This window comes from Protopterus annectens, chromosome 2.part0 (genome assembly GCF_019279795.1).
Source record: "Protopterus annectens isolate FY-2018-M chromosome 2.part0, PAN1.0, whole genome shotgun sequence".
Classification (NCBI taxonomy): Eukaryota; Metazoa; Chordata; order Ceratodontiformes; family Protopteridae; genus Protopterus; species Protopterus annectens.
In genome coordinates, this window is record NC_056728.1 from 1,882,441,639 (window position 1) to 1,882,456,072 (window position 14,434).

Sequence of the window (14,434 nt, forward strand, 5' to 3'; positions counted from 1 at the left end):
TGCAATGAGAGAATACATCTAGTTGGATGTTGTAAGAGAAGGGGATGCTAATGCTGATCTTTCCATCAGAGTGTGGTCAGGCAGTAAAGAGCATTAATTTAGTTTTATTATGATTTAATGCTAATGGCAAATGTTTTGTGCATGCCAACAAATAGCATGAAGGGAAGTCATAGAGGGTGTAAATTTCTTAACATACAGTTATCTGCATAATGAATAAGAGTTGCATGGATGGAGATAGAAAATCATTTTTAATAAATAGTTTGATTAGTAAAATTTGAGGATAGATCCTTGAGGGACACCAGTGGACCACTGGGGATATGGCAAAATGTCATTTGACACATTGTGCTTAGTCAGACAAATGTCTTACAATCCAGTTCAATGAAGAAGCGGTGGGTCCAATATCAGAAAGTGTATTTAGTAATTCAGATTGTGATACAGTGCTAAATGCTTTAGGAAGACTGAGGAATATACACAGGATGTTTCCTTTTGTATCCACTTTGATCAACTATGCTGAATAAGGACAGTAAAACTGCAATAGTACTGTGACTTATTTAAGAGGATGATAATAAGCTGCTGTTTAAGAAATACTGAAGAACCTGGGCATTAATGCATCACCGAAAGATTTTGGACAGAGGTGGAAGAATGGAACTTTGATAATAATAGGATAGGTTTCTGGATTTTCCATCTTTATGTGATGAAAGGATAAAATGTGTTTCCATAGTTTCGGGCAGAGGATTCAAAAATGGGTATGTTTAAGAGAATGGATAGATGATATGCTGTGGGTTATGTGGCATAGCTTAGATATTCAGTGGATAGACCATATTTTACTAGAGTGGATGGTGTTTAGTTTGTTAAGGAACTTCTGTATATTTATTGGACAGATTATAAAGTAAAGTAAAGGAAGGAATGTTCATTATTCCTGGTTATGGTGCTGGTATAGATTGAGGTAAGGGGTTTTTAATAAGTGGTGCAGCACTATTACTGAAATGACTGGCCCACCTTATTGGATAGGATGAAATGGAAAATTTAGCTTGGGTAGATTTTTCTTTTAGTTTTTACTGTTTGGTTTGTCTATTTGACCTTTTTACTCATTGGTTTGGTTTATTAGTTGGGATATTTTGCAGATACTCTAATGGTTATGGACATCAACTGGGAATGACAACCTTGTTTTTCCAAAGGTTAGTCAAACACTCCACTTATGTTTTGCTCATGAGCCCATAAGAAGTCGATAACATGCATGTCTACAGCTAGTGGAATTTGACTTTGTTGTCCTGAATTTATCCATAACAGACTTAAAAAGGAAAAATTAATGGTTATTCAGAACTGCCATATAGTTGAAACACCTGATATCCTTAAAGGGTCATTTGCATATATCCCATGTTACTTCTAAAACAAAAGGTTTTAAGGAATCACACAGTGGAAAATTCAGCTTGGCTAGATTTTTCTTTTAGTTTTTACTGATTAGTTTGTCTGTTTGACATTGTTTCTCATTGTTTTGGTTAGAAAATGATTGATGGAAGATGGGAGGTGTGACTATGAGAATATAGTAGTGAAGATGTAGGATGATACCAGCACTGAAGTATCTTGAATCATAAAACATCAGGGAAGAAGGATGAAAGGAGTTGACATAAGCTTATGCAGAGTAAGATGAGTTACACTACAGGAAATTGCACTTATTAATATGAAAAGGAGAATGGGGGTGCAAGACAAAGAGGCACTTTGTTCAAAAAGGCAGAAATGCTAACAAAATGAGAGTAAATTACAAGGTGAATTAAAGGTAGTAGTGATTGAAATTTAAGGTGTGTAAAACTATAAAATGTGGCAATGGACAGAGAACTCTAAGTATAGTGATCTAAAGGGGGTAGCAGTGGAATTGTAGATGTAATGGTAGTGAAGCTGGCAAAATACTCTACTCCTTCTAGTGAGAGCCAAATAGTCTGTACATACATGAATGGAGAGAACAGAATGCAGACAGTGATTCAAGCAGGGAGATGAGGGGATAAAGATTAGCAGGTAAGGGATTGGTATTAAAATGTCGACAAGAAATGCTAATCAAATATATAATTCTTTATTGATTGTGAATAAGCTATATCACTCAGGATGACTGATATACTTAACAGGATTATTGTGAGAATGGAGTCCTTATAGAGCTGCTGCCATCTTGAGAGAAAGAAACAGCCTGTCCCTGCTGCCAGCAACCCACATTGGAAAATAAAAATGAATCTGGTAAAATAAAGGTAGCTGGATAACTTGACTGCACTGATCTAGGAAGCATTGCACGGGAGCTTGCAAATACTCTCCTATTGAGAACTTTATAGTGTAAGTCAAAGCTGCAGTGGGCATGTTTAGGCTGAGTATGGGTGGGGTTCCATATGGGATGGCAGACAGGCCTACTCCCTAGCTCCTGACTCCTCCTTCTTGGGAAAAATGGGCTGGTAAAGTTTACTCATCGGGCTGAGAATAAAAGGATCATAATGCTCCCAGCTTGGTCATGGAGAAAATGGGCATGGCTCTCATCCTGTATAGAAGAACAAGCAGTCAGATGTGAGCTGCAAGGGGAGCAGCTCAACAGGGCCATGCACCCCCTCCCCCAAACAAAAAAGGAAGTTGCCTCACTGGCAAGTTTCTTTTGTAATTATTTTAACTTATTTATTTAGGGCAACTATTTGTCTATATCTGAATGTTGGAATTATTTTAACTGAATATTTTTATGAGTATAAATATTAATTAATAATTGTTACTAAAATCTTAAAAACTGCTTTGGTATTATAATTTTGTGCTGAGATAGCTCAGTGGCAGAAGTAAGGAATTTAAGAAATTATCAGACTTGTTTTCTGATCAACTTAAAAGTAATAATATAATTATCAATTTAATTTTCTTTTATTTTATTGTATGTACTTTTTTAATTTTAAAGACATTTTTATTAATTTATTCTGCTTTTATTTCTTTTTAGGAAAAAAATAGTTATTTTTTTTTCTTTATCTGTGGTTGAGAATTTTCTGAAATTTTAGAATTGGCTTAACAATAAGCATTTACATTTGACTCTAGAAATGTGTATGTCTGAGTGTGTGTGTACATGTGTGTGTGTATGCGTGAGCTTGTGTGTGTGTGTCTTCATTTCTGTGTGCCTGCATGTATCCGTTTGTGTGTTTTTGTGTCTGTGTCTCTGTGCACATGTTTATGACAGTGTTTATATTTCTGCATGGCTGCAAGAGTATGGGCGTTCGAGTGTGTGTGTGTGTGTGTGTGTGTGTGTGTGTGTGTGTGTGTGTGTGTGTGTGTGTGTGCGTATGTGTGCGTATGTGTGTGTGTGTGTGTGTGTGTGTGTGTGTGTGATTGTGTACTTTTTAAACTAATTTCATAAAGCATCATTTGGCATTGTGCTTACTAAAGTTGTGACATTCTGTTTTGTACTTTATCAGACATTACAAACAGTTTAACAACATAGTATTTATTTATTTATTTATTTTACATTTGTTGACCGGGCTAGTCCAGCTGGATATATGTCCATTTTCAGTGGAGGCCCGGGGAGAAAAGCTCCAACGATATTACAGATAATTCACAGCAACAGTCAATATAAGGTCAAACATAATAACACATTGAGTCAGAACATATGATATACATGCAAGGATATTTGAAATACCCTGACTTTGTTTTTTTGTTTGCAGCTGTGATGTGGTAGAGAGGCAGGTTCTCTTTGGAGATGTGATGTTTTGTATTAAACTTTATAGCAATGTACAAGAAATATATGTGGGCAATAATGCCTCAACGTGCAGGCATTATAGGGAATTAATGGATCAACTAGGGGCATTGTGAAGCCCAGTGCTGCAGGTTGAGGACTTCCCTACTCCTGCAATGTCTGTTATAATGCCTTGCCTGTGAGGTATCATTACAGACTTATCAAATGGACACCGCACATTTTGTGATATCTTGGTTGGTTTTAAATGATTTGAAACAGTCTCCTTTCTTAGTTACTTATGGAACTTTCCCACATTGCAATTTCAGAAAAGGCTAGATAATAGTCAGTGAATATGAGTATCAGATTGCATACCTGCATTATTATATTTGTGTTTGTGGGTATGCCTGTGACTTTTGTAAAGGATGTGTGCCTGTGTCTCTGCATGTGGACCTGTTTTTCTGTGTGTGTGTGTGTGTGTGTGTGTGTGTGTGTGTGTGTGTGTGTGTGTGTGTGTGTGTGTGTGTGTGTGTGTGTGTGTGTGTGTGTGTGTGTGTGTGTGTGTGTGTGTGTGTATGTGTGTGCATCCAGTCAAATTGTCTTCTCTGTGAGTCTATATCTATACTTTCAGAAAGCAACACGTGGAGGAATATCAGCCGTGCAAGTTGCTCGGACTGTAACAACATGAAGTTTAACAAACCACCACTTCTGTAATTTTGTGATTAAACTATCTTCATTTTTTCAGTGATCTATTCAGTATGGCTATTGGTTTGTGGACCCTACATTTAGGAAGCTAGGATACTGATTTAAGTCAGACTAATTGGATTCTACACTATTATTCTCTAATCCTTTCCCTCATAGAAGATCTCTCAAAGCTAAAGCAAAAGTGCAGCAGGAAGACATAACCTAAATCCTTACATTTTCATATTTTTCAAATTGAGCTATTAGTAATTATCACTGTAGTGCATATTAGCAGATTTTCAAAATGAGAACCTTTGGAAGAGGTGAACCCTCAGGGTAACACCCCCTTGCATGCCACTGGGGGAACATGGCTGTGTGCAGGTAGAACCTAGGACACACCTCATTTTTAAGAGTTTAAACACCAGCCTAAATTCCTGATCAGAACAGACTAATGTAGTGCTCATCTTCCTCAACAATAATAAACATTGCAATAAGAAAACACAGCCTCCAGAAATGTTTTCCACTAACAATGAGAATTCTTTACCACGAACAAGCAAACAAGGAAGAAAGATTGCAGCCAATGACTCTAACCATATGGAACACACGTCAACATATAACCCACCTAGAAGGATCTGGACCATACATAGCCAGACACAAACTACAACACACCTTATGTTTAATGTAGACAGGCATGGCTTATACAAACTGTTATATGATTACCTGTCCTGAAATAAAAAAAAATAAAGATGACTGGGAATGTCTGACGGACAGTGACAATAGACCATTCAATGTACAGCATAGTACACAGACATCACTGCCTGCATCAGTTATACTCTACGTGTTTTTTACAAGAAAGGAAACACTAACTTTAATGTCATGGTCTATAGTTCTGGACTAGATGCCACCTCTTTACCTGTGCAGCTGCATGCCATGCATGAACCTGCCACATGGGGTAACCTGCTCCTGCTGCCAGCTGGTCATCATTTCTCATAACTGGAGTAGAACTGGAAGTTTCAGTGACAGTATGGATCACTTCACCATCAGACTGTCATGTGATCATGTTAAGCAACATGTGGCAAATTTCCCACATGCAGTAACAGGGTCATACTGAGGGACATTCCCAGACACATCCAGGTACTTAAACCAATTCTTCTGTGGGCCAAATACTCGCTCAGTGATAAAATGGGTCTGGGTTCACTGTGTTATAACTGTCTTCATCAGCTTCACGTGGAGTTCTCACTGGTAAGATGAATCATGGCTCCAGTGGATATCTAGCATCACCTGAAAGAATGAATAAAAAAAAACATACAGAGAGAGACAAGGGGGAGGCAAAACAATTAAAAAATGGTTTAGTGTTCAACAATGCATTTCTCCATAAATTACTACTTAAATATAATAAAAAAGAAAGATATAGAACTATTTTTCTACTTATCAGCAAGATGACTGCTGGGCATCATACTATGCAGTAAGAGGTGGAACAGTGAGCTAATGAGCCAGATATAGGAACTATCTTCAATGCTTCACCTGTGGAACAGATGCTGGCCAAATTGCAAAATGTGTGCAATCTATTGCATTGAGTACCTCAGAGAAACATGCCACCCCACAGTGTGCAATCTATTGCATTGAGTACCTCAGGGAAACATACCACCCCATAAGAGGCACTCATAGTCCCATCTCAGTGCTGAGGTGACACTGAGAGATAGATGCAGTGATCCACATGTGCTAAGTGTACATTCAAGATGGGCCAAAGCATCCACAAAGACAAAAGCATTTAAGATACCGAATGTGTTCCCAGTCTGTCTCTGAAAGGTCATCCTGGCAAGTATAGTGAGGGTTATACATACCTTGGTATTCATAGGAATAGGAAGGCCATGCATCCCCCTAGTGCCCTTCTGGGGCCATGCATACTCACAAACACCCTTGCAATATCCCTGTCCACTCTAAATCAATCAGTTATCTCCTTGTTATCAAAACTATAGTGAATTATTCTCTGCCTATATCTATGCTTTCTTGGCCAGTGAGGATTGCTGGACACAGGTGGTTTTGGCTTGGCCAAGACAAGCAGCTCACACTGGGAGATAGCAAGGCAAGACAGCATCACCTCTGTCTGCAAAGTAGATACAAAAGACATGACTTTTGTAATGAATATAAAGAAGGTGCAAAAATGCATGAGATTCTGACTATGAATTACAAATAGGCAAACAAAGGCTGCATTAGCATATGCCATTTTACATCATTTCTTATTTGCATAATATGATAACTTCATTTGCTTAGATCTATTCATGGCCACCATGTGTTAGTATAAATGGTCTTTATGCATTGTTCTTTTACTGCAGAAACATGTGGACAGCATGGCTAGCCTTCACTCGTTTGTGTAATGACTACTGATACCATCCTATATCTCACCAGCTAAACTCATTGCCCCTAGTCTTTCCAACTCCACTTTAGACTTCAGCTTCCCTAACCTTTTAATGCAAGACTTTATATTACTTTGTATTACAAATCATCTATGCCTTTTCCACTCTTTCTTCCTTACCTACCTGTTGCAGCTGCAGCAATGGTATTCTATCTTTCCTTATCTTATCTATTCTCCACCTCTTCCATCTTCCTGCTTATTCCATAACTTACCCTTACCATGCCACTTTGATGCCATCCCATTCCATCGTTAGGAACCCTATCAATGTACTCTGTCATCTCCTGCTACCTTCACTCCTGTCATTTGTGTCACCATATTTTATTTTTATTTATATATGCATGAATGTTTGATAACCAGGTAGGTGGGTAGGTCATCAGACCGTCTTCCATCATGATTAAGGACCATAAGTGCTAAAAGAAGTCAATTGTTATAAAGAAGATATACAAACTGTGAACAGACAGTACTGGCTGCATTCTTATCCATCCTAGTATTCTGTAGTGAACCATTTAGCCGGATTACATCTCCATTTCCAGTCCTTCTTTTCATTCATTCCTAGATAAAGGTTACTGCAGCATTAGCAGAAGTACTCCTCTGCAAAATACCTACCAATACAACTTGATATCCCAGCTTCTATGAATCAAACATCTGTTCAGCCTCCTAAATAGTTTGTTGTAATTCCTTAAAGAAGTAATCTGCAAACACTTGCCTCACTTTCTACTACAAACATCTTTGAGTCCTTTCAATGCCATTCTCCTCTTTGAACAGGTCTAACACTTGCTATGAAATTTGACTTTCCCAAATAACTTTTCCAGAGTGCAGCTCTGGCCCTAAGAAAAAATAAATAAATAATTTAATTATTTAATTAAACAAATAAATACATAAAATTACTCTCTATGCAGAGCCACTAGATTGATAGTAGAAGCCCTTCAATTACTTAATCTCTATTAACATTCAGATATAATATACGTCTTAAACAATCCCTCTACCCTCTGCAGCACATCTCATCACAGACAACCACCATCCTTCACCCTTACATCAACTTACAATCCAGCACAAAGAATTTTCTACCAAATTCCTCACTTCTTGCTTCCCTCATTGCACAATACAACCCCTCCAAATGCAGGTAAGCTACAACCTTTTCCCACTTAATCATTTGTTATTCCACCCTCCCCCATATTACATGTCACAATTTTCAGATAACCCCATCCACCTCTTTGCTGTGACCTTCTTTAAATCTCTTTTCAAGTTGAGCTGAACCTACCATTGGCCGTGACTCAAGAGCCCACCTACATTGAATCCCCTGGCATCATGGACCATCTGGCTCTTGCAGCCACCACATAAAGAGTGGACTCTACTTCTGTTCCACCAAGCATACCATAGCTTACCTTTTTCTACCAGTGTCACCCCAAAATGTGTGCCTTACTGTTCCCCTCATATTTCCCCTTACTATCAAGAAACCATAGTAACGACTTCACAACTACCTCACTCTTCCTCCCACCTACTCAACCAGAGATACATGTACCAATTGCATCACACATTCATTTATATGTGGAAAGTATACCCCGGCACCAATTAAGTATAGCAGAAAATACTTCACAGAGCAATCAACCCCCCCATGCACAGATAAAACCGCCTATGCACCCATAATCAACCCATGCACCCATATATTTAACATGTACAGAATACACTGGAACATGATTACAGACCGCAGTAATCTGCTACCATTGCATACCATAAGGTTTCACAGTAACATAACAAAAACATGGCACCTTTTTGGTATCATGTGCAGTAGATTAAAGCACAGTGGCAATTTACAGAGAATCAAAGTATAAGCAAAATGCCTCTGTACATCATGTTAACATTTCAAACCTCAAAGAACAGTTTACAGATCTCTTTTTAGCAACATACATATCTCAGATTAAAAGTAACTTTTTTTTTCAAGAACATTAGTCACCAGTATATACATGCCAAGATCCCAATCTATGACTTAGTTTATGTAAGGGATTCCACCCACAAGAGGGTGAGATTTCCCTACTTATTCTCCCCATTGAAGATGTTTCTAGATTTACTGCACATATCTGATACCAAATCACATTCGCTGTGAGAGAAGGAAGCATAGCTGAAAGTTTACTTGTTCCTCGCCTCTGAAGAAATAGTCCCATCCATTAATCATACCACATGGGGTCCCACCCAAGCCACCTTCTCTCCTTTTCACTGATTACCATCAAGGATGCAGTTTTTGAAGTATATAATACAAGAAAAAAGAAAGAAAACAAGAAATCAGAAAGAATCGGATGTTAACAGGGATTTCATGTCTAACATGCCATCCCATGTTGAACATTTTTCCACGTATAATGAATTCTTTGAGTGTCTCTTTTTCGATCAGCTTCAAGCACAGACTCAGTTCTCTTAAACCACCTCAGTAGGACACTGACAGTAGTTTTATGCAAACTGGCATTCACCCCTTTCTCAGCCTCCTCTGCATCTTGTCAAAATATTAACTGCCTCCTTAAGGCCAGCTGGATATCATGCTTCCTTATCTCCATTTTTTGCCAACAACAAGAGTGTTGTATCTCCATTCTCTTTGACTCCACAGGGTCTCCTGCCTTCCCACAGTCAACCTTTCCATGTATCACTTGAAGATAAGTGTTCATTAATCCATCCAGGTGTTGTAAGTGCAAATGTTCCTTCTGTAAGTCATCTCTAACTAGGCAGGATACTTCTATGTCACCACTGCCCTCTCTGTTTTCATATGTTCTGGTTGATATCCAGGGTATAACTGCACATGCCACTGATACACTGAGGGAGCTAAGTCCTCTACCACTCTAATGTACAGAATATCAAGCATCAACAATTTATGCAGAGCAACTTATCTTAGAAGCCACTCCTTCATCTTAAAGCAGTGCTACTTGACCAGAATGCACTTGGGTCTCCTGCCTGCTTGTATAAATGACACATTCCACTGATCCTGGCCAGCAACTCTTTCAGAAACATTGCCAGAAAATTTCCAATAAAAGACATTGGCTGTTGTTCTTACTTCTTTACATCTTCCAGCCTCATAATATGAAACTTCCTCTCCTGGCCTCTCCTTCTAAATTCTCATTTCAGTGTTGTAATATATCAGTTGCTTCCTTAAGTGACTGCATCTCTCTGTCATGCTGTGACAAGTGTTGCTCCATCTATTTAGTTTGGGTGTCTATGATAAGAGATAAGGTTGTAACCTACATGTTATCTGCATGGATGGCCTGTAGCTCTGAGTACATGGCCAGCATGTTGTTTACCATACCCTCCAGGTTATGTAGAATTCGATCTATTTTAATCACCATCTTTCATGCTACAGCCCTTGTAATACCACCACGAGCTTGTAGAAAGGAGCAGTACACAGGATATGCAGGAGGAGGGCAAATTTTAGTGACACTTACTCATTTGTGATAAGCAAAATGCCATATTATTCAGATTCCACAGTACCCCATCACCCACATGTTGGTACTTTGCTCACTGATCTGGAGATGTGGCATTTCACATTGTATTTTGTGAGACAGAACATAACATGTTAACAATATACCCTTGTTTTGTGATGAAAAGCATTATTTTGAAGTATACGGCATTTCTTTCTCTGAATTTTGTGGCATTGGTATTATTTATTTGTTTATTTATTTATTTTTGGCTTTGGACTGACATGCTTTGACAGTTGTTTTCACAGAGTCAAACAACAGCTATTTGTTCTGATAGTTTACTGACAGGGTTATGGAGGTGGTAAGAAGATTTACATAAGTTCATAGATTAACATTTTCAATAAAGGTTCCTAAGATAACCTCTGCATTTATTTGGCTATTTTTTATAGCACTGCTGCTCCTTATGGGTCAGCCTTGAGGATTTTTTGGTTCTTAGTTTCTTTAATTCAATGTTTCTTCTGGTTTTTTTTTTTCGGATTCATAGGTTCATAGGTAAGTACTAGGCTATCTGCCCGAGGGCATCTATAAGCCTAGCCAGAATGTGTTGGCTTTCACCGCCCCCTTAGATTAGTTCCCTGTGCCTCGGTCCAGGAAAGCCATTAGTTCCCTGTGCCCCTGTCCAGCAGTGATCCCCGGGGTAAATTTTCTGTTTCCCATCCACTCGTCAAGGTTTCTCTTGAAGAGTGTTAGTGAGGGGCTCTGCCTAATGTAGATTGGAATCCTGTTCCAAAGCATGGGGAGTCTCTGGGACAGGAATCTATCCCTCCAGAACGTCCTATTTATCATTGCGGTGAGGTTTATATCCCTAGAGCATGTAGCTCTTGGGGATTTGTTTTTTTTTAGGTGGAGCATGCCCATCAATTCTGGGTTGGACATGGCCTTGTATGTCAGGCAGAGATCACCTCTGAGTAAGCAGTATGCAACTGAGTACAGCTGGATTTTCTTTAGTCAGGCTGCATAGGGCATATGTTTGAGGCCAGTAATCCTCTTGGTGAGGTACTTCTGTGGTCTTTCCAGCTGTTGCAGGTGTCTTGTAAAGTACATCCCAAATGGGGCCTTGTACTCTATGATGGATCTGATGAGTGATGAGTAGAGGGGCAGAATAACCTCTTTTGTTCTAGATGCAAATCCTTTCGTGATTAGGTGGGCCACATAGAAGGATTTTCTAACCACCATGGCAATATGATTATCAAAGGAGAGATTACTATCTACTTGGGTCCCCAGATCTCTTATTACATTTTCTGTATTTAGGAAACTACCACGTATGTGGTAGTTTGCGGGTACTTTGTTTTTTTCCAAAGGATATGGCTATGCACTTTTTGGCATTTAGCTTGAGGCCATGATTTTGACACCAGGTAGATGTCTCAGTGAGACCCTTCCAGAGGATGTCTGTATCAGCTGGAAAGTCAATTATGGCCCCCAGTTTGCAGTCGTCTGCGAACTTGGTCAGCCATAGTCCTCCTGTGCTTGTCTGTACCTCTGAAAAGTATATACCGAACAGGAGGGGTCCCAGGACTGAGCCTTGGGGGATGCCACTTGTAACTGGTTTAGAGTCGGACCTAGAGCCTGCAACTCTCACCGTGTGGGTTCTATCCGTGAGCCAATTGGCAACCCATCTCGTGACGTAGGGGTTTATGTTCAGGCTGGTGAGCTTGTCCATAATACCAGAATGGGGAATGGTGTCAAAAGCCTTTGCGAGGTCTAGGTAGGCTGTGTGGACCTCCTTTCCCTGATCTAAAGCCTTGGTAACTGTCTCAAAGAAGTCCACCAGGTTTAGGAGGCATAATCTGCCCTTAACAAAGCCAAACTGGGTAGGGTCCATTGTTTGAAGGTTCCCAATGTCTCTGTTAATGAATTCCATGATGATGCACTCCATAGCCTTGCAGACCAGACTAGTCAGGCTTATAGGGGGATAGTTCCCGGGGTCCGTTGTGGCTCCACCTTTTTGGAGCAGTTGCTGTGCACCACTCTATGGGTATGTAGCCTGTAGAGAGGCTGGGTTTGAACAGTGTGTTTAGGTGAGGGGTTAGTTCATTTTGGAGCTCATATAAGACACAGCCTGTGACACCGTCTGGTCCGACTGAAGCTGTATTTTTGGCTTTGGATAGGGCTGTTTCAACCTGTATGTCAGTGATTGTTGGGGCACTACATTCTTCTGGTATGGTTATGGGCCCTTTAGGAGGTGAGGGGTGGGTGAAGTTTGCACTAAACCTGTCTGCCAGAATGTTGGCAAAATCAGTTGGTTCAGTGTGTTTTGATTTAACCAGCGAGGGTTTGATCTCCATTGTAGAACACCGGTCGCCCATGTTGGTGATGACCAGGTTCAATATGTTGTCACCTCTAGTGGGGGTGTTGACCAGATGATCCAAGGCATTCGAGTTTATAAATTCTAGGAAGCGTTGGTCAAGGGAGTTAGTACTTGAGTAGTTCTCCCAGTTAATGTTTGAGTAATTGAAATCACACAATATTAGGGCGTTTGGTAGGACCTTCATATTTTCCAGTATCTCCAGAAATGCAAAATGGGGGTCCTTGGTCGTGGTGGGTGAGCTGTAGCAAGCTACAATTTGAATTGCAGTTTTGCCCATTGTTAGTTGCACATGGATGAGTTTCACATGGATGAGTAATTACTTGCCATGTAGAAGCAAACCATTGAGGAGCCTAACCCAAATTCCCAATTGCTCTAAAGCACTGTCTATTTCAGCGACTTTCTGAAAGGTAAACAGAAAGCAAAGGCTGAGAAAATCAAACACTGTACAAAGAGGAAGTATCTCATCAACAACACATAGACAATCCTCTGTACTGACTGCCAGTTACAGTGCTATGAGTCTGAGCTGTCTCTTCTTGTTTTTTGTTGGGCTTTAAACTGAATTAATGATCTAAAATTTGACCAAAGACATTTAAAATTTTGGAAAGATCATTTTCTAATTAGGTTATATCATTGCTATGTTAAAACCATCAGACTAAACTGACACTGGCTCCAAGGAAAAGAGGGATAAATCCTTGACTAATACCCAACTGACACATGTCTGATTAGCAGCTTGGAGATCTGAGGGAAATGGTTAGGGATTATGAACTTAAGCAGATGATACAAACTTGCTTATCCTTGGGGAGATGGAAACTGCTATGAATGCAACTTTGGCAAACACCGAAAAGTGGCCAAGTGTATTGTCTAATTGCAGTGGCCATGTTGGCTCAAAATTTGGTGAGCATGGTCTACCTTTCTGAATCCAGGAATGGGAGGGGAGTGTAGGAGCATGCATTTCTGCTCTCCTAGCCAAGCAGCCATTGCAAGTCCACAGGCAGCTGACAGTAATTGCTCAGAGTGACTGGTCAGCTGACCAACTCCATATTGTTCAACTTTCTGGGGGGGGGGGGCAGATGCCAGGGTAGAATTTCACAGCCAGGAACAATTGAACCAGAGGGCTTTCACCTACCCTAGTGTTGCCCTGCTCTCTCACCATATAATGAGTGGGATACTGGGTTCAGGTAGTAAAGGGAACAGCCAGGGCCCCTCAGAAGTGGGAGGGAATTATCAAACTAAACTGCTGTAGTCTGACTCTTTCAATGCAACTGTCAAAGTGTGTTTTTACATTGTACTATTTTTTATATCAAGTGCTTAATTTAGTTTTTGGTAGCAGAGTTATTTTTTCTCACCACATATGTAATTTAAATAAAAATATATACCTCCCTCTATCTACAAGAATTCATAATTATATTTTCAATTTGTATTTATTATTAGAAGTGGTTTTCTAAGATGGCTGAAATAATGACATCCAGCATAGGTAAGGGGACAAGTCCTCTACAAACATAGACATGCCAAGTCCATGGTTGCATAAACTCAAAGAAGGGAGAAATTTTAGAAAAGAAAAGAATCACTGCCAGCAGAATTTTTTTTATGGAAAACAGTGATCAGAGGTGTGTTGCTCAATGTTATGTGCTTTGTACAATGGACACTTGAGGAATTTCTTCACAGTCACCTGAGGAGATGCCTAGGTGACATGTATGCTTATGCTGTGCTGGTGAGAAATGTGATATCAGGAGTGTAATGACATGAATCCTGAGAGCTACGCTGCTGGTTTGGGAATATGGGATAAGACATTCAGTCAGTCTTCTGAGACTGTTCATCTGCATTTTGCATTACTGTTTGAGCAAGCTATGCATTACAATGTATATGCACATTTGTGTGTGTGCCATTCTGCAGCAGAT